We start from the raw sequence: 18,565 nt of genomic DNA, 5'->3' as shown, positions 1-18,565 counted from the left end.
AAATAACCTCTGTAACCTGGTTAAAGTCTGTAGATGAATGTAACAACTTGTCCCAGTCAATGACCCTTAAGCAATCCTGCAGAATTTCACTGGTCTGCTTTGTCCACTGCTTAATTTCAATCTTTTTGCAGAGACACTTCTCATTTTAAGCTGATACACAGGGATACGTTGTGCCATGTTATGACCTGATCAACCCAGACCAGGAAGTGCTTTTGCTCAAGAATAGTTCCATAAGATAAAACCAAACATGCCTCACCCTGGTGAACATAATGTACTGTACTGTATATTGTTCATATGTGGAAAGACACTCACTGAGCATGTAAAAAATGAAATCCCCAATAATGAGTTCACTAATATAGAGCTTTTCTGGACACACCACTCAAAGAGCTTCACAGGTAATGGATGGAGGTTACGGGTCAACAGGCCAGAGCAAAAAGCTATCACTGGTATTTCATAAAAAAACATGGTCTCTCCAAAACTACCCTTATTTTAACTGTTGAAAGAAATTCACAGTTCGTCACTTGATCTGCTGGTGCAGGATGACTGCAGCACATCACCCAGGTAGGGACTGCATTTCAGTGGCGGGTAAAGAAAGTCCCCAATATTTAACAGAACTTTGGAATCCTTTGTGACATAAAGTGCTCTTTAAACACAAATATTTTTTTAGCAATGAACTACATTTTCACTGACATCAAGTTTATTAATAAGATTATCATTTAGAATCCAGTCCATCATTTCACAAAAATGATTTTCTTAAACAGGATCAGGAATGGGAATGGTACATCCAGCAAGAATTTGTTAATAAAACATACAAATACATCACTATAAGAGAACCTAAACATTTTTTGTACAATACTGTAAATATTACATAACATGCATGGTTAAAAAAAATTAAAGTGTATCTTATTCTGCATTTGGGGCTGTGAAAGGGAACTACTCAGCTTTAGTTAATAGACTGATAGACTGACTGGATGAAATTAGGATGATTTTCATAGGTCACTCCCTTCTTCTTCCTGAAAAAAGACATCAAGAATTGTGAGAATAAAGAATGAATTATATAAACTTGTATTTTAGCTGTAAAGCAATTTCCCATCTAATCCAGTTCTTCTATGTGACTGCAAATGGGAGGAAATGTGAATGAGTATGCATGTTCTCCACACAATGATTCGTTAAAAGACTTTTCAGCATGATCCAACATTGTGGTTGATAGATTCACTTGAACAGAAACTTCCTCCTTCTCACAATATTCATTCAGTACTTACAGAGTGCGTAAGGGATCTGTCTGCATCACATATATGGACAAGACTGAAAGTAAGAGAAAAACAAAAAAACAAAATTCTGAAAGGATTCTCCAGAACAAATGAACATTTAGAATCACTTACAACTTTACTTATACTGTAATTTATTGAACAGAAAAGTTCAGATTTACTAAATAAGGTACAGTAGTTCACTAATTTTTCACTCATATTGTGTGAAACCAATTCTAAAAAAATATTATTCAGCCTTGCCAGAATTTTCTCTGGATAGAACAGTTAAATACACTAATAAATTATTTTTAAATGTAAGACAAGCAATAAAATCCATTACATTTTACATCTACAGTTGTCTCCCATGGACAGTCTCCCTGGAGTTACCACTGTAGACCACTTTTAATGCATGATTGTATTAAATGTTCTTACCGTCTTGGAAGGAGGTTCAGCATACCCATATTGTCCCTGGTGAGTCCCGTCCAGAACCTTTATGAACATGCATTCCTGTAAAATGCAACACCTTGAATTACTGACAGTTCTCGTTTGGTCCACAGTTCGTTCTTAAAATGGTCACGATCGGCACAGAGGAACATAAGAATTACAAGTCTTTGCACAAGAAATTTTCGCTCAAGACTGAGAGGATGCATGGATTTGTTCTCTGAGCTCTCGGAACTAGGATAAGAATAATGTATTTTAATACAAAAATGCATAATGCAATGCAGTGATCAATAGGATACAATATATTTGCCAAGAGTTTTCAAAATGTCATTCTTAAACGTTTTTCTTCTCAAGTTGTTTCACAGCTGCTGAAAAAACAAAAAAAGAAATTTAAGAATAAAATAGATCATTTGATCAGGGCAGAGTGTTATCCACTATTGTTTTTTACTAGTGTTGTTGCTTTTTCCACAAGCAAATTCTGGCCAAGATATTACAAACCATATAGTCTAATGTAATTTAGTGCAAATTTGACACAGGGTGAGAGAACAAAAGCCTGGCTATAAATACAAGAATAATGGAACCCACCCCACCCCCCACCTTGATTTTTTTTCTTTTATTGTGTTTTTGTTTCGTTTCTTAAAGTTTGTGATGTTCTTATCAGCCTTGGAAAACAAACTTTTGTTTTTCTGACGGTCTCGTTCAGATAACATGGGAATATACTATAGTCAGCACTCACTTACAATGAACAGGGAATTCATTCTAAGTATTCAATACAGTGGTAAAGGCATGATCTACTCAGATTGATGCACCATTGGAAGAACTAAGAAGAAAAGGGGAAAAAAGGGTGTGTTGAGACAAAAACTGAAACTATAGTTATGTCATCCTAGGTGCAGCACCTTTAAGATATGGAAATTCATTCAGAAGGGACTCATTAGTTAAGTGACCACAATTGAGCTATATCAGAGTAATGAGATACAGCTGTGAGAGACTTACTTAGAAATACATCCCTCAGACGGGAGCAAGCAGCAATTTAGTCCTGTGTGAGCTGCAGCCTAGAGAGAACACATGAGATAAGGCCACCTACATGGAAAGGCTCGACAGTAAGAGAACTGAGCTGAAGTAGGACAGCAGTGGGTGTGAGGTGCTGCTGGTACAAGCAATTAAGGCAAGAGCGTCTGCATGTAGAGAGAGAAAAGGCAGACTAGAGGCTGCAACTTAACCCTGATTGTCACGTTCGTAAACCCCTCCTCTTAAGGACACTCCAGCCCTTCCTTGTTTTTTACTCATCCACCGTGCCTTCACCCTGTTCCAACCCCCTTTTCAGTTCTACTTAAAAGCCAGGCGCTCGCCTCTATTCCAGGCTCTGCTCTGGTTTCCGTACCAGGCGAGTCCGGGGCCTGGAAGCGCCTGGTCCCGTTAAGGTTTTAGTTCCTGTTCCTGCTTCCGTTCCCTTGCCGGTCCCGACCTGGTTCCTGTTTTTAACCCTGTTTGTCTTAATAATAATAATTGCTTACACGTATATAGTGCTTTTTCTGGACACTCCACTCAAAGCGCTTTACAGGTAATGGGGACTCCCCTCCACCACCACCAATGTGCAGCATCCACCTAGATGATGCGACGGCAGCCATAGTGTGCCAGAACGCTCACCACACATCAGCTATCAGTGGGGAAGAGAGCAGAGTAATAAAGCCAATTCATACATATGGATTATTAGGAGGCCATGATTGGTAAGGGCCAATGGGAAATTTGGCCAGGACGCCGGGGTTTCACCCTTACTCTTTTCGAGAAACGCCCTGGGATTTTTAATGACCACAGAGAGTCAGTTTTTACGTCTCATCCGAAGGACGGCACCTGTTTACAGTATAGTGACCCTATCACCATACTAGGGCATTAGGACCCACATGGACCGCAGGGTGAGCGCCCCCTGCTGGCCCCACTAACACCTCTTCCAGCAGAAACCTTAGTTTTTTCCCAGGAAGTCTCCCATCCAGGTACTGACCAGGCTCACACCTGCTTAGCTTCAGTGGGTTGCCAGTTGTGAGCTGCAGAGTGATATGGCTGCTGGCCTGGTCTTGGATGGACCGCCCGGCTTTGGACTTTTGCCTCCTTTTGGATTCACCCTTGGACTTATTCCTGGATTGTTTGCCTCGGCCACACCTCCCCCGAACACCAGCGCACCATGGACACGCCCCCTGTTTTCATTCTCGACTCCCGCATGCTTTTTTCCCGTGTTTTCCTCACTCTACCCTGGATCGTGTCGTCTGCATAGGGTCCTGAAAGAACGCTTTTGTTACACTGATAAGGGGAAGAGAATGAGAGCACTAGTCTCGGAGGAGATCGAAAGTATATTGAGGAGACACCATGTGCTAGATAACCCCAATGAGTAGTAGCCCGTAGATGTTGTAAAGTGTGTAACAGCGAGAGAGCAGGGAGGATCATTGAAGTTGAGGGTGAAGCTTGTTGAGCCTGGGAAACCTTGAGTGAAGGGCTTGGCAAAGTGAGGGACCCAGGAAGAGTGGCACCAGGGTGTAGAGAAGTAGTGAAGCTCGTCGAGCACGAGAAACCGTGAGACGTGAGGGACGTCCATCTGGGTCTTGGAGATTGAAGAAGACAGTGGTGTTGGTGAGTTGGAGACTCAATTGCAGACGCTGGGCCTGAAAGTCTGCAAGCCGAGGGCCCAGAAATCTCTGACTAAGTGTGCTGCACATCTGGGTTTCAGAGGAAAGTGTGTATAAAAGAGAGAACAGTAAATTTGTGTAGAAAGAAGAAAAATAAAAAAAGTGTGGGAAAAGTTCCCCAGCAAGCTGTGAAGGGCATGTCTGGAACTAGGGACACACCTGTTCATGCCCCAGTAGTGGCCACAACCCCCGTGGCATCACACTATTAATTAAAAGAAGGCTTCTACCGTCTTTGTTCTTTAGTCATTGCAGAAAAAACTGCAAGTGAACATCAATTATCAACAAGGTTAAAGGAAGGCATCTATCATTTCTTTTACAGGGACATAGCTAAACAACCAGGTCACCAGCCAGGACTTGTTTATTAATGATTTTGAAACACCAACACAAGAGAGAGGAGAGACGGATTGGAGTCCATCTCTATGTTAATCAGAGGTGGTGTAAATCTGAAAAAGTGCACGAGCAGCTCTGCATATCAAATATACTGTAGAGCTGTTGGCTTTCTCTCTCCATACAGTACATACTATTTACCATGTTAATTTGTACATTCGCGATGTTAGTAATAAAACGGATTTCAGGTCTGAGTTTATTTTGGGGCATTTTAATCTATGCTCTCTGGAAAGTGTTTTAGCATATCACTAGTATGTTAACTGTAATCCACACCATAAATAAATACCTGACACATGTTATGGCTCTCTCCTTGGAACATACACTCTAGGTCACATATAGTGCTCTCTATGCCTGGCCTTGGTGCTGCCGATCACAATACCATTCTGCCCTAAGGTCTTTTATCGAAAGTCTTTTTAACCTTTTCCTTTATCCGTTGGTCATCATTCAGTCAGAAAGATAAAAATCGCCATTGCCATACACACTGCCCTATCCCATCTGGATAGAAAGAACACATACACAAGACTAGTATTCATCAACTTCAGCTCAGCTTTTAACACCATCATTCCAGACACACTAGTCAAGAAACTCAGTGCACTGGGTCTTGACACCACCCTCTGCAACTGGATTCGGGATTTCCTGAGAGGCAGATCTCAGGCTGTCAGACTTGGAAATCACACCTACAGCACACTAACTCTGAATACGGGAGTACCCCAGAGGTGTGTGCTTAGTCCATTGCTCTACACCCACAATTGCAAGGCCAAATATAACACCAACTCCATCATCAAGTTTGCCGATGACACCACAGTTGTAGGTCTGATCACAGACAATAATGAGAGGGCCTACAGGGAGGAGGTCAATTTCCTTACAATGTGGCGTGAAGACAACAACCTCACCGTCAACATCAGCAAAACCAAGGAGCTGAACGTTGATTTCAGAAAACTGCAAAACGGTCATGCCCCTATCCAGCGGGACTGAAGTGGAAAGGGTCAGTAACTTCAAATTACTTGGCGTTTATATCACTGAGGACCTCACATGGTCTCTCAACACCACTTGTCTGATTAAGAAAGCACAACAGCACCTGTACATTCTAACATGGTTGAAGAAGGCTAAGATACGTCCCCAGATCCTCACTTACTTTTACAGATGCACTACAGAAAGCACACTGACAGGTTGCATCACAGTGTGGTATGGCAACTGCAGTATTGCTGACCACAAAGCCCTACAGCAGGTGGTAAAAACTGCCCAGTCCATCACTTGGGTTGCTCTCCCATCCATCCAGGACATTTATGACAGACGATGCTTGAGGAAATGTCAAGAAGTTCACTAGCCATAATTTTCTATCCTTTATTTCATTCTGTTGATGTATGATTTATCACAACTGATGTTTTGCACATTACCTGTTGTCTCTGTCTTTCTTTCTTATACAATTGTATTGTTGTTTGTTGTACTGCTTACCGTCTTAGAGCTAGCTAAATAGCATTTCGTTGTACCATATACCATTTACCGTTTACACCAGGTGACACCTGAAGAAGGCTTCATGGCTGAAACATTGTGTTTTCTTTCTCCCTTTTTTTCAGCATGAAATAAACCTATCACGTATTCCTTTGCAGCCTACGCATGCTGACGCAGCTACCACCTGAACCAATATGATAATTGAATTGGTATTGGCTAGAACCCCTTCTGCAAATGTACAGTACATGTGCTTTAATACATTCTTAAATTTCTAAAGGACTGATGTTATTTATGCTGTTTTTGTTCATTTTGGAAATGTTCAAATACCATGTTTTTACAAGTTTTAATCTGAATGTTTTGTACTGCATGTTGCATTGCTTGCTGCTTAAATTTCACCCTTGGGAATTAATAAAGTATTTTTAACTGGGTTGAAGTAAATTGAAATTATCTGCACCATATTAAATCAAAGTTTATTTCAAATGCACAACAATACAGCATGCAGCAGTAGTCAATGGCAATGACATGTCTTTTCTATGAGCTAACCAGAGTGGGTGGGGGGGTTAAAATCACAAAATTAAAGTTACAAAAGAAGGCTATATAATAATACATAATAGTACAATAGAAATTGAATAAAATAAACTTAGACAATACTCAATATGAATAGAACTGCTACGTGTCCAGGGTGTATGCAATATATTATGTCCAAGTAGAGCAGTATGATGAATACAATGAAAACTGTATGTCCAGGTAGCCATTATGGGTGATTTGCTAAAGGAGCTGCAGGTTGGCTATTTAGCAGACTTATTGCCTGGAGGTAGAAGCTGTTCTGTAATCTGTTGGACTGTAATCTGTTGGAGTTACTGGATGGTAGTAGGGAAAACAGTTTGTTTTGACTGGGGTCCTTGAGAATGGACCTGGACTTCTTAAGACATCTAGCTGAGTAGATATCCTGGATGTTTGGTTGCTCACAGCCGGTAATGAGCTGCGCTGACTTCACCACCCTCTGCAGTACTTTGCGATCCCAGGCGGAGCAGTTCCCATACCAGGCAGTGATACAACCAATCGGGATGCTCTCAATAGTGCACCTGTAGAAGTTGGCCTGGATATGTGATGGCATGCCAAACATCTTTAGCCTGTGGAGAAAGAATAGGCACTGCCATGCTGTTTTGACCACGATGTTGGTGTGGTGGGTCCAGGTCCATCCTCCGTGATGTTAACTCCCAGGACCTTAAAACTGCTGACCCTCTCCACTGCGGTTCCATTGACATAGATAGGTGTGTGATCTCCTCCCTGGTGTTTCCTATAGTCCACAATCATCTCCTTAGTCTTACTGATGTTCAGAGAGAGGTTGTTCTCCTGGCACCATGCTGCCAGGGTTTCAACCTCCTCCCTGTACGCAGACTCTTCACCATCTGTGATCAGACTGATGACTGTTGTATCGTCCGCGAATTTAATGATGGAGTTTGAGTTATGCCTGGCGACACAATCATGGGTAAATAAGGAGTAGAGGAAGGGCTAAGCACACAGCCTTTGGGGGCTCCAGTGTTTAGAGTCAGGGTAGAGGATATGTTGGTGCTCACCCTCACCACCTGTGGACGTTCCGTCAAGAAGTCCATGATCCAATTACAAAGGGAGGTGTTCAGTCCTAGAGCTTGATGACAAGCTTTGAGGGCACTATGGCATTGAATGCTGAGCTATAATCAATAAACAGCATTCTCATATATGTAGTTCAGGTGGGTTGCTGCGTCAGCATATTTGTTTTCTTTCTTCTCTTTTCAGCATGGAATAAACCTGTTACTTGTTCCTTCTCACATATGTTCCTTTCTTATCCAGGTGTGAGAGGGCTGTATGGAGGGCAGAAGCAATAGCATCTTCTGTTGACCTGTTCTGGTGATACGCAAATTGCGGTGGGTCTAGGGTGTCAGGCAGTGAGGAGGTGATGTATGCTTTGACCAACCACTCGAAGCACTTCATGATAACTGATGTGACTGCAACGGGGCAGTAGTCATTCAGGCAGCTGACTCTGGGTTTCTTAGGAACAGGGACAATGGTGGTTTTCTTAAAGCAGGAAGGAACAATAGACTGAGCTAGAGAGAGATTGAATATGTCTGAGAAGATATCTGCCAGCTGGTCTGCACATGCCTTCGGCACACAGCCAGGGATAGCATCAGAGCTAGGAGCCTTGTGTGGATTGGTCTTTTTAAAAACTTTACACACATCCACTCTGGATATGATCAGTGGGTTTCTGTCTAGGATTTCTGGAATCTTCCTGACTGGATCTGTGTTACTGACCTCAAACCGAGCATAGAATGAATTTAGCTCATCAGGAAGAGAGGCAAACTGTTGTGTGATATAATTGGGTTGCGTTTTGTAGTCTGTAATGGTGCGTATACTGTACCACTCCACATGTTCCGTGTGTTGTAGCCGTGATAATATGAATTAATGCTACTAACAAACTTCTACCAGAATGGATAAAACTGTATTCATTAAAATATATACAGTATATAAGCAATACGCAATCATTAAAACACTTACCGTATTTCCTTTAGCCTTCTCTTCTGCTTCGACCTGACTGCAGAAGATAACTACATATTTTTTATCAGCGCTTCTGTCAGTGGCTTTATATTTCATCTCACTTAATTGTTCGTCAAACTGCATTTCAATCGTGGATACACTGAATGAACCAGTATCGTTATATATGCGTTTCTCTATTCTTGGCATTCTTTCCCTTCCTGTGGATAGATTGAACAAAGAATTAAAGAGCTTCAGATCTGAGTTTCAACAGTAACATTCAGTCCCTTTTGTGGATAAGCACATTAATGATTGTCAATTTTCCCATTTTCAATATTGCAGAGGCAATGTGTAGAATTATACAATATACATTGAATGTCTAAAATTTTTTTTACAAAATTTAATTTTCAAAGAGAAGGGGACATTCACCTTTAAACTCCAAAGTGTTGAGCAAACAAAATATGTTTGAGCAAATACAGTAGATGTAAATAGACCCCTGGTGAAACAAGAACGATAAAGAACCTGTAGCAGAATGAGTTATGGATTGGATAATGTGTCTCATTTAAGAAATGCAAATGTTATACTGTAATCATAATACTGTAGCATTTCACAGAACAAAGTCATATTTGTCATAAATAATTGAATTCCAAAAAAATAAGTGCCCCATTTAATCACACCCCAATAGTTAGTATTTTGCAAATGCTCCTCTGGCAGGGATACACTGACTAGACAGCTTATGTAGAATGCTACTGTATAAGGTTGTTACATTTCAGACGGGAGTTATGAGCATTTTTCTATGTGAAATAGCTCTAAGTGTTTTAGAAACTTTGGTTTCCTTTAGCGATCTGAGTTAGATTCAAATTGTGTTCAAATAGACTGAAGTCTGGAGATTGAGATGGACAGCCAGAACTTTTGAGAATATTTATGTTGTATGCAGTTTATCATTCCTTTTTGTATTGGAAAGAATATTATGGGTCACTGCAACATTGGAATCCCTGGTAATGTTGTGATTTCCCCTATCTTGACTAGGGCTCTAGGACCTGTCAATCTCAAAACAAATTGACCCACACAATACAGAGCTGGCAAAAATGTTTGTAAACTCTCAATATAATCATGGGTCATTCTTACCATGATGCCCTTGTTTAGTCAAAACTATTTTTTTCTTAAATATCCAAAATAATTTATATTAAGCTACAGCATCCAATGGTTTTTGAGATGCAATGGATGTTTGAAATAGAGATATGTAAATAATTTAGAATCAGTGTATGTGAAATAATAAATTGAGGGGTTGTTAGAAGCAGGTGGTTAAATAACTGAGTAACAAGTATCCAAGGACTGAGTTTGGGCAGCCCAGTCCTAGGGTGGAGCGGTGGTGCTGTGGTTAAGGATCTTTTCCTGTGCCTGTGACTGGAAAGATGCTGGTTCAAATCCTGTGGCTGGCAGAGGAATCCTCTTCCATTGGGCCCTTAACCCCAGCTACTTTGGGGGTGCTGTATAAATAGCTGTGCTCTGTGCTCTGACCCTAAGCTTCTCTCTCCTAGTCTGTGTGCTTGTGTGTCTCATGGAGAGCAAGCTGGGGTATGTAAAAAGACAAATTCCTAATGCAAGAAATTGTATATGGCCAATAAAGTGATCTTATCTTATATAATGGTGAGAATCTTTGTGAGTTTGGTCTTGGTAGTGGAAAAATGGCATTTCAAAGGACCTTAGTAAAAGAGTTGAAGATGCTCATCAATCTGACAAGGGTTATGTAGAGCAAAAATCCATAGGAGACCTTTTTTGTTGAGCAGAAGAGGAGTTTATAGAATACTCTGCCCAGAAGAAGTACCCTTGCAGTCAGGAAAATAGTTCTGACAAGAAGAGTTAGAGCTGACCTTTTATACAATTACTTGATAAGAAAGACAAAAAGCTTAGGTCTTAAAAAGGAGAACTTTAGTTATTTTTTTATTTCCATTGGTTAAAAACACTCCACAGCGACTGAACATAAAATGTATATGTGACTGAACTGGTACAGCACTTCTAAAATCAGTTGTGGTTGTGGTTAAGCTTCTACACTAGAACAATTCTTAGAATTGGCATATTTCCTGTCTGCAGGCTCCTAGTCTCACCAACAGTGGCTACACTTACTGTAGTAAGTGTTACTGTTGCAGTTTGTGCTCTGCTGAACATGCTGTACAGAGAAAGAATTTAACCCTTCAATTACAAGTCCATTTCTAAACATTTATCCACTGTCAGATACTAACCTAACAGTGGAAAATATTCACAACAACTCTGGTCATACCCAGTTGTCCTGTGTCCTACAGTAAGTTATCATAGCTATTCGATAGTGTGCCACAGCCATATGGAATAGCTGTTTTATGGTTAGTGCACAAATGACGCAAGGGGGCATTCGGTACAATCCAGCTGCTCTTTATTTCTTTTCAAATTACTTCATTAGTTATTTAATTAATTTAATAAAGATATTATTTTTATCCAGACCTCAAAAAAATTGAAAACTTGAAAAAAAGTTTAAATCTAATCTATTGAATCTAATCTATTCTAATCTATTTACAGCTGTTCAATCTTGATGTGTGACTGCACAAGATGCCTGCTGCATTTTATACTGTACATGATTCATCTCCTGGCCCAGTTCATATTATTATTAAACTGCTTCATTCTGCATTTAAAAATATCTATCTTGAGGAAATTAGATTACATAACAAACTTGCCAAATGTTCAGTCTTCTTCATCAATATCTTTGCTTTACATTATGTGCTTATGTGTTAAAATTTCCTTTTTCGCTGAGCACATTTCCTTGCTCAGACTATTTTAAATTAAGGGACCTCTGTAGTCACAGTGGCTCCTGGATTATTAGATACAGAATGAACTGTCCAATATATGTAAGGGACAAATTCCTTCATATATGATTTTTCTATGTTATCTGTTTGTGATAAAAAAAAAGATGAGTTAAATTACTTTCTTTTAATTTTACCTTCTTTTTTATTACACACATTGTGGATCCAGTACCACATGTTGTGCACTCTACACTAAATACAGTAGCATGTCTCTTAAGACACACTAATGTCAAACAAACTTGACATTAACCGATGTCAACCAACTTTAACCAATGTTTACTGTATGTTGCAATTAATCAAGTATTTATGGAAGCCTGTTTCTGCCAGGAAATAAAAAAAATACGACTTTGTATCTCAGAATTCCAAGTTTATATCTTGCAATTGCGACTTCGAAATAGCCCACATTTCATTGTCTGTCCTTTTGTTTTATAATGGATTTGGGTTCTAGGGCTTGTGCCCTCGCTTCTCCCACCCTAGTTCATGCCTCACTGCATGGACTCGAACCCGGGTCTTGCCAGTTGAGCTAAAGACCTTCTTTAGCTGCGGCGGCCAACATCCCTGTTTTGCGCAGGGAAGGGCGGTGCCGTCACCGCACTGCAACCAGATCGTACAACCTGTATGGCCATTCCATTACACCATATTCATAAATCATATAGGATCTATAGGCCTGAAGACTTACCTTGTCAAGTGCCCTGATAAAAATTTAATTAATTATGCTAATGTTTATGGAATCCCATTTCCACCATGGAGGCTTCCATAGTACCCGGATGGAATAGTGAACAGTGGGCTTTTTTTAAGTTTTTATTTAAATTTAACATTTACCTTTAAAAGTTTAACAATAACATTTTGTAAATCTATCTAAAACAATTTTGTATATACTGTATTCAATTAACAAACAAATGTAACAAAGATTCCTTCTGATTATTACAAAATACACGTAAGTGTAACGATCTTGAAATTTCTTTAACTTTATTTGTAAGACAGTATCGGTCAGCAATTGTCCAAACTAATTTTCAATTTATACTCTTAAACATAGCATTCCAAAAGGAGACACAAGAAGGTATAACTCCACAGTGGGCTTCTTTTGCCAAATGAGCAACCAGGCCTGGCTACATTCATTGCTGGCGCTAGAAGTGATGTCAAAATTGTGAGATATGAAGACGCAATTGCGAGATATAAAGTCGTAAATACGATAAATGAAGCAGGAATTATGAAATTTTAAGTCGCAATTGGGAGATATAAAGTCGTAATTCTGAGATACCATACAAAGTCGCAATTGCGAGATATAAACTCGGAATTCTGAGATCCAAAGTCGCAATTGCGAGATACCATAGTGCGTTTTTTTTTACTCCCTGGCAGGAACGGGCTTCCATAAGTATGTGTTATGATGTAACAAAAAATAAATCTACCTATGTATGTTTACAGAAGTTTATTAACATCACAGAGAAAAAAATATTTTTGTTGCATTTTATTCCATTCAAACTAGATACTTTTTGCATTTATATGAGATAACATTGCATTAAAACTAGATATTGTTTGCATTTATATGAGATAACTGTGTTAATTGTTAATTGCCCAGTTGAATTACTTTCTTTTAATTACTAATTGATTCTTAGGTTCTTGCTTACCTGTTGGTGACATACAAAATGATTAAGTTACTTTCTTTTACTTTTTCACTAATATTTTTCTTATGTGAGTTAATATGCCACTATTTACAGGTAAACATCTGTAAAGGTCTCCAAAGAAAACCATCAACATGTACAATAAGTTAACGGTATCTGTATAGGCATATTTTCTATATTAGACACAATAAGGAGTCAAATTTTACAATATCCCTGAATCACAGAGCTCAAGTAACAAGATTTTTAACACAATTACTCTTTGTCATACTTAGTCTTTACCTTTTATTACTTTATGTCATTTAAATAATATATTTACAGAAATTCTAAAGATTAATTTCAAGTACCATACCTTTGAAGTTGTCAGAAAATTCCTGTAAGTGGACGACACTGTCTTGGTAATTTCAATTAAGATGATATGTAAAATGTTCCGGTTTTAAAGTTGGTCTGACTGTTCCAGCTGAGGGGTGTGACAGGGATGCCCTGTGTGATAAAGGCTACAGACCTCCAGTGCAACAGCAGGCTCTCTGTGATAAAGATGGCAGAACTCCAGTGGCTGACCACACTTTCTCATATTCAAACTGATTAAAGCAATGACTTTGGTTTTTACTTAACAGAGAGAACAACAAAAGCAGGAATAATCAATATATATTTGACTTATTTATTGTGTCAAAAATCATAGCCAGCATGTTTTACACAATCACAAACAACTCCACTATTTACAATCCACTGCTTAATCAATTTATCATTTTAATTAAAAAATGCTTTAAAAAAATATCAGATCCTTGCCTTACAGTTTACCTACATTTGCTATGAACAAATTGAGTAATCTAAAAAAATCTGAATCATTTTAAGAAAACAATAAATATTGTTTTCTAAAAATATGAAATCCATCTTTGACCTACTTTTATTGACCACTCCTTAGTTCAAAATACACATTTTGAATAAACACATTTGTAGTGGTTTATTTTTATATTATTACTTAGAACAACTCATACAGTATGATGCCCAAACCACTGCATTACTCTCCACACTGCTTTCATATATAATGTACTTTTATATAATGTACAATATAATGAGCATATAATACTTAATAAGCAGGAATATTAACAATAATATTTAACTTTAGTCAGGTTCTGTCAAGTTAAGCCAAAACATATAAACTTAACAGTGGTTATCAAAAGTATTCAGTCCCTTTGGACTTTTTCACATTTTACTGTGTTACAATATGCAGTAGAATCACAATGCACAATCTGGGATTTTTTGCCATTGATCAATACAAAACACTCTATAATGGGAAATTTTGAAAACAAAATTCTTCAGACCCTCTTAAATTAATTCTAGCTATAAAACAGAAAATAGGTGATTGAATAAGTGGCTCAACTGTGAAACTGTGAACAACAGGGTGTCCTCAAAAACTGAGGATCCAGATAAGAAGAGCACTAGTCTTCCATGGCTGAAATTGGAGAAACTATGCATATGGCTATTGTCTAGGCCAGTGGTTCTCAAACGTTTTGGATCAAGTACCACCCCTAATCTAACCAAAGCATCCAAGTACCACCTACAAGGAACCCCAGAAATTCCCGATTACCAACATGAGCGTGCGTGCACACACACTCACACACACATATAATAAATATTATAATAATATACTTTATTTGATATAGCGCCTTTAAAGGTGGCTTCTCAAAGTGTTTTACAGAAAAAAACAGTAACAACAACAAATCAAAATAATAAAAAAGCACCATTTCAGTGAGAGGGGTGAGTCTGTTTAGTCGAGCAAAGCAGATGTGAATTAATTTTTCGAGCCTTGATACAATTCACAACAGAGTCTAACAGATTCTAAATCATCAGGCATTTTCATGACGGCAAAAGTCTTGGGGTGGATGTTGCAATGCGTCCATTCATTTCTGCAACAATCTCTCTAATTCGTGCAACTACACTGCTGTGTCGGCTTGTCATCGCTCTAGCACCGTCTGTACAAACTCCAACGCGTTTTATCCAGTCGATGCCATTCTCTTCGATAAATTCATTCAGAAGCTGAAATACAGTATGTGCTCTCCTGTAGTTCCTGTGGGTAGCGGCTTACAGAACAGAAAGTTCTCACGGGACGTACCCTCAAACTCATATCTAACGTAAACGAGCAAATTGTCCAAATCGACAGACTCATCTAATTGCAGTGAAAAACATCTGCTCATCTTAACGCGCTCTATCAGCGTACTTTTGATATAATCCTTCATTTCAATAATTCTATGAGTGACTGTGTCTTTCGGGGGGGCAGCAGGTCGAGCTGTTTAGCAGCTTTTTCTCCACACATAATACGTGTCAGCTCTTTTGCCAATGGTAAATAAGGTTCTTCAAAAATAGTGTGGGGCTTACCTGCTTTAGCAATCTGCAAGCTTGTATTTTTCCGCGTTTCCGTTTTTATTTCCGTATTTATTTTAATTTTTTATTTCATGCGCATGGGAGCTTAACACAGAGATGCTCGGTGTATTTTTCTCAAATTAACTTAGAACAGTTATTAAATATTTTTCTGTTATCTATCACCCTTTCCTGTGCTCACAAGATTACCAGCATTCATAGCACGTATTTCTATGCATTCCTGTGTTTACAACATTGGTATTGTTCCAAAATCACGCACATTCTCCTACCTTCCTATTTGCTGAAGATACAGTAGCTTTTTTTTAAATACAATTGGTCACTTGTGTCCATAGCACGCATTCCTATAGAGCGGTATAGAATTACAGAGTATCTCTTGTGTCCACTGAAGTATTAGCGCGCACTGTATCATAGTACGTAGGCTGTGTATTCGACACGTATTAAAATACAAAATATGAAAACCCATCCAGATTTTTCAGCGCACACAACACAGTTCCAGGGTCATTTGGCGTACCACCTGGCTGCACTCTGCGTACCACTGCAGGTACGCGTACCACAGTTTGAGAACCACTGGTCTAGGCACTTCATAAATTTGAGCCACCCCCACTGTGAAGCTTGATGGTGGCAGTATCATGCTATAGGTACGCTTTGCTGCACCAGGGCCTCAAAGACTTATGAAGACAGAAGTAAAAATGGATGCAGCAAAGTACAGAGAAATCCTGGAGGAAAACCTGCTGCAGTCTGGAAGAGACACAGAACTTGGCATTAGACAATGACCCAAAACATACAGCCAAAAAGAAAGAAAGTCAATATTCTGGAGTGGGACAGTCAAAGCCTGGACCTCCATTCAATCAAGAATCTGTGGCAGGAGTTCACCAACTTTTCCCATCCACGCTGAGGGAGTATCAGCAATTTTGCAAAGAAAAATGCACAAAAGTTGCAGTGTCCAAATGTGCAAAGCTGGTAGAAACTTATCCTACCAGACTCATGGGTGTAATTTCTGCCATATCAATATTCTTAATAAAATTCTTAATAAAATATGTTCTATCAATATTTGATAGAAGCATGCCTCTATCAAATATTGACTTAAATGGGGTGAATATCTATGCAATAAGTTATTTTCTGTTTTATATTTATAATTAATTTAGGAGGTTCCTCAGAATTTTGTTTTCACTTTGACAATTTATAGAGTGCTTTCTGTCAATCAATGGCAAAACCTCCCCGTTAAATATATAAGGATTCTACATTTAAACACAATAAAATATAAAAAAATCCAAAGGAGGGGAAGACACTTTTGATACAGTAGCTACTATACTATCCTCAAACCCACCTGTAATTTATGTGTCTTATTTAAAATTGCAACTTATTAGCTATGTGTTTTGAGATGTGCTGTGTTACGTGTTTTAAATATGTACAGTACAGTATTTTATTTAAAGACTTTAATCTATAATCTTAAAGTCTTGTTTTTCTATATGACAAACTATAAACATAGTGAAAGGTACCTATTTGTAAAGGCCACCAGCTTGGATCCAAATATAGACCCATTAGCATGGCATTGGGCCAAGATGGGAACCTGATAATTAAAAGGATCAGCAGGATTAGATAGCTATAGATAGGTTTCTTCCATGTTCTTTCCCTTCTGAAGTAACAAAGGCTTTGGTATCATACTCAGCATTTAAGTTTAAAAGTAGACCAACTGCATAAGCTTTAAAGATACTTTACATCTCTATCAATTTTTCAATGCAGGGGGATGAACAGGGGATGAAGAGACTGATAATATACAGACTGTTTACCTCTACAGACATGCTAATTGCATTGGAAATGGCATTTGTTGGAGGTCTTCATTACCTATTATGGCTACAAGAGCTATCACTATATTACAGAATGTAATGTTCATTACTATTTCCTTCTCCTTTTCCCTGTGTAAAAAGAAACGAATTGCGGTGATACTGATCACCACATTGAGCTACAGGCGGGTTCAGTTGGCCACACCCCACAGCGCATGCTGTGCACTCCAGATACAATGGCAGTTACAACACTAATTTCACAAGATTGTTTAATCTTAACAAAGCTGTCTTCTTGAACTTTAATCATAGAAGTGTTGTTCACAACTTTGTGATAAATGTTTTATACAATACATTATATATAACTAACATTATGCATTAACACAATGCATTACTCTCCTCCCTGGTGTTTCAAAACATACTAAATGAACTGACATTTTAACTGAAACAATAACCTGTGAGCATATAAACATACTCTTTCCTGTGCTACCTACACAACACTACAAAATTATTAAAAGAAATTAGATTTATAGAATAGAATTAAAGAATGAAAAATATTGGGAGTGAAAAATGAAAAACCCAAATGAGTGTGTAACTTAATGTGTAACTTAATAAAGCAACACTGCAGATGGATAATCCCATTTCCAAGCCATAGCCACCCATCAGTCTAGATCATATGCAAGTTTATATGGCGTTAAGCAAACAGAGAGCATCACAGTTGGGAAGCCAGTCTCACAGAACTAACCCCTAGCAGACAATCGTCACTGGATGGATTGGAGCAATCTGGGTAAAGTACCTTGGTTTCCAGGCATGTCTTTAGCAGGTACATGAACCTACCACCTAAAAAGCCACATATCTACCCACTAAACTTCACTGTCCCCTCACATACAGTACACACTGTATGGGCTGTAAATTCCAACATTCCTGAAAGTATGCACAAGTTACTGTAGTATAATTTAGTCAAAGATACTGTTCAGTGACCTCCAGATTTATTTATACTTCCATTTAAATAGAAAGTAAAATAGAAAAAAATAATGTAAGAGAATGTTAACAGACTGGATAATGTCTTGCATAAAATTTGTTTTTGGCTACTCTACTGTTTTTGGTATGTTTTTTTATACTCCAGATTGGTATTAGTGTAATTGGTATTTTGTTAAGTCCCCTTTTGATATTGATTATACTGGCAAGATGCTTCTTGCAGCATGCTGTTAAGTTCTTTCACTTCTCAGTGTG

At 38.6% G+C, this 18,565-nt stretch overlaps 1 long non-coding RNA gene across 1 annotated transcript; it reads right to left on the bottom strand.

Moving 5' to 3' along the window:
• Positions 1-679: 679 nt before the first annotated feature.
• On the bottom strand, positions 680-13,592 carry LOC148815473 (uncharacterized). The gene is made up of 5 exons (XR_016086070.1): positions 13,522-13,592; positions 8,741-8,937; positions 1,680-1,754; positions 1,263-1,305; positions 680-1,013 (listed from the first exon to the last, which is right to left on the bottom strand). It is a non-coding gene; the product is annotated as an uncharacterized LOC148815473 (long non-coding RNA).
• Positions 13,593-18,565: the final 4,973 nt, after the last annotated feature.

Source organism: Atractosteus spatula, chromosome 25 (assembly GCF_055471065.1).
Source record: "Atractosteus spatula isolate fAtrSpa1 chromosome 25, fAtrSpa1.hap1, whole genome shotgun sequence".
NCBI lineage: Eukaryota > Metazoa > Chordata > Actinopteri > Semionotiformes > Lepisosteidae > Atractosteus > Atractosteus spatula.
Note: the sequence above shows the minus strand (reverse complement) of the source record. Positions and strands in the feature narration are given on the sequence as shown.